The 3,519-nt window shown below is 34.6% G+C and overlaps 1 pseudogene; it reads left to right on the forward strand.

Annotated features, from left to right (window-relative positions):
- The first annotated feature begins 689 nt into the window (after positions 1-689).
- LOC145284236 (U2 spliceosomal RNA) lies at positions 690-826 on the forward strand (annotated as a pseudogene).
- Positions 827-3,519: the final 2,693 nt, after the last annotated feature.

Consider the following 3,519-nt stretch of genomic DNA (forward strand, 5'->3'; position numbering starts at 1 on the left):
AACACTTTTGATTAGTTTTCCCCACTCCACGAACAATCTTTCTCTTAATTCAAAAACTTTTTATTTTTTAATGGAATTGAGTTTTATTTTTTCACACATGCACACACACACACACACACACACACACACACACACACACACACACACACACACACACACACACACACACCCACAATTTAAAAAAAAAATGCATACACAAACACACAGACAACTGTTTATAAATTGTAAATAGGTTTTTGATTCTTAAATGCTGGGGATTTATTAGTTAGATTAAGATCCATAGAGTGAATGAGGTATTTTGGTAAATGTTGCCAGTCAAGAGTAAGACTCCAAAGTCTACATTTATTACTTTTAATCACTTTAGTCACAAAGACCCTGAACCCTTCCCCTCCCAAATTTCTTGTAGGGCCTTGTGCCTAATTTTGTTGTTTAAAAATCTTTTGCTTTTTACTTAATTGTATTTTTAAAATTTTTAAAAGCAATATGTTCCGGCAGATACTGCAAGCAAAGACCATATGTGGGGGCAACCCCACATATAAGACCTTGGTCAATATAGGGGCAACCTTCATACCAATTGTCACTATCCAGCTACCCTACTACCGGGGAGTTGGTCTCCATTTCTCCTTCACTTCTTAAATTAAAAATCGGCCATGTGCCTAATTTGCTCGGTGGGGGAGCAAATAAATACCCTTTTTTTTTGGCCTTTTGGCCAAGATCAAAGTGTAGTATCTGTTCTTACTACATGCTGTACTTATGTTTGTAACTTTGTGATATAAAGTGGGGGATCACTTTTCTGTATTAACTTAATGTATAATGATCACCCGCTTTACAACCAGTCAGTCTCAAAGCCATTCAAGTTAATCTCCAGATCATTCAAGTTGTTTTTGAAGGATTTCAGTTATTCTTTAAGCATTCAAGTCATTGTTAAGATCATTCAATTCATGCTTAAGTTCATTAAAGCCATTCTAAGTCATTTGCTTTTTATTTATTTAAGTCATTTCAGCCCATTTTTTTCGGTCATTTTAGTTTATCTTTAAGAATTTCATGTCAATCCTACATTCACGCATTCATTCATTACACGAGAGCACGCGACTAAATTTGATATGAACAAGGCCGATAGCCATATCGGCCTTGTTCATATCAAATTTGATTGAATTACTTATTGTACTGTTTGGCCTTTTAATGTATTCAATAAAATTGCTTTAAAATTATAAAATACATTTAAAAAATTAAAGTTGAGCAGCGAAATGACTTGATTCCTTTACTTGATAATACAACCAGAGAATCAGAAGAAAAGAAGGAATTTCCAAAATCAGCAGTTGAAGATAAAACCGATTAGATTAGAAGACTTTCCGCTACCTTTGGGTCTCAGAAGGAAGGTGTGGGATTTTGCCACTTGTCTGTTTAATAACGTCCAGTGGAAGTACAATGTTACGAGTTCGCTAGAGCAGATCACATTAAAATATTTGTAAAACAGTCACAAGAATGCAACATTACAGCGATGGGAGAACTTAGTAAATAGTGCGGCAAGTATGTGGTTGGAGACATTTTTTTAGACCGTAAGTGGGAGAAACTAGTGCTAGATGTACAAGCCAGGATGTAGCAACTTCGGCGAACGGTAGCTTTTTTTAGATGTAAGGTAGTCTCAGTCGTGGGTAATTAATTGATTAAGACTTATCCGATCTTTCAAGCGACTTCAAAGCCTGTCAGATTTCCTTTCAATGTCGTAAATGTCTTTGACAGACTTTTCGTCCGAGCCAGACGGGAGAACCTTGATGTTATCGGTCAAGTCAGGTTGGAGTGAATCAAGCGACCATCAGACTCGAAGGAGTTGGTAATGTCTGGGAGGATGATCGTCTGTGTCTCCGTTTTCTTTTGCTTGGGGCGGTGGCAGAACGCAGAAATTAATTTCCCACGTTAAACAGTTATCGAGCCACTTCCATTCTGTGGGGAAATTGAACGGTAAATGTTAGTCTCGAAATCCCCATTAGGTACAAACTCTTTTATTTGAGGGAAAGATTAACATTTTTTCTGATTTTTTTTCGCAAATCTTACAGTTCCAGATTCGAAATTACATATTTCGACGTTTGCCCCGAGAATTACCCTGCCTATTCAGGGGAGTAGAAGCTAAGGTTATGGTTAAAATCACGTTTAATTAGACTTAGAGTTACGTTGGATAAAAGTTAGAAGACACAATAGTAAACGAAGGAATTCTATTAGCAGCGAGCAATGAACGAAATATATTGCAGAATTTCATCATCTAAAGTACATGGTCCTGTAAGAGCGAGACTCTGGGTTGAGGGTTGGGATACCAGCAAAGGTAGTCAAAGGACCGATTAAGTATGGGTTATATCCCGCCTTATAAAAATAGAAAATATGAAAGAGAATAAAATTGCCCCAGTTAATAAGCATTTCTTGTCATATAATTGACGTTCTGATTGGGAATATTTATACTTTTTTTTTTTACCCGAAAATACTTTTTAACGCAAAACGTATTATTTTTTATTTATTAACTTTTTAGGAGTCGGGCCTACAAATATAATAAGAAAAATGCGAAGAAAAAAAAATAATGAATGAAAATTAAAAAAAAAAAAATGAAAACGGAGGCTGAGGCTGACTGTTAATAATGAAGTTTTCTTACGCAATGTTTATATTAAAGAGTCAAAATTTCCGGCTAGTTTACTTTCGATTTCGGTTGGAATTGTCTATCACGAGTGTAAAAATAAAAGTGGAAAAACCTTTAGAAATATTAAATCTTTTGCTGTTACTTATTTTCCGTGATTGACTGCCATGTCTTTTTTACACTGCTAGAAATACTCTAAGAACTTCGAAAAATAAATAAATAGTGTTGCCATTAACTAGAAAAATTTAGGTTCCAAATTCCTGAACAAATATCAAATATGTTTTATTCGCAAATGTGTTTGTATTCATGCGTTTTTAATCAACGGACAAGGCACAACTTTTTATAAAATATATATAAAAAAGATTTGCAAATATTTCTCGTTCAATTTTTAGCAAGATGAAAAATATGCTAGAAAATTAAAATTCAAACCAGCATAAAAACAAACAATAAACAAGCTTGAAGCAAAGCGAATAATATACACAATCGATACCTAAGGAAGAAATAGCGAACAGGAACACATCCATAGGTCTACGAAAAGGAAACATGGGGAGAGAAACCGCCGAACAGCTACACAAAATTAACAGAGAAAAGAGAGTTATTGACAAGATATACAAGTCAGTACAGTAGAATTTAATATGAATAATGATTTAGAGTTGCAGATAAAAAAAAAATTATGAATAGAAATGTTGTATTTTAGGTATTAGCAGCAATAGTAGTTAGTGACTCTGACTCACGGATACATTTGATATGATGAAAAGTTTGTTTTAGTTCGCTGCTGACTGTGTAATCTCTCCCCAATCTCTCTCGCCCTCTATCTATCTCACTTTCTCCACTTTTTTTTTGTTAAATCTATATAGCCTTCTTTTCTGTTTTCTCTCCCTCGTCCATTTTTTTTG

The sequence above is a fragment of the Euprymna scolopes genome, chromosome 8 (assembly GCF_053919585.1).
Source record: "Euprymna scolopes isolate OS-2025 chromosome 8, ASM5391958v1, whole genome shotgun sequence".
Classification (NCBI taxonomy): Eukaryota; Metazoa; Mollusca; class Cephalopoda; order Sepiida; family Sepiolidae; genus Euprymna; species Euprymna scolopes.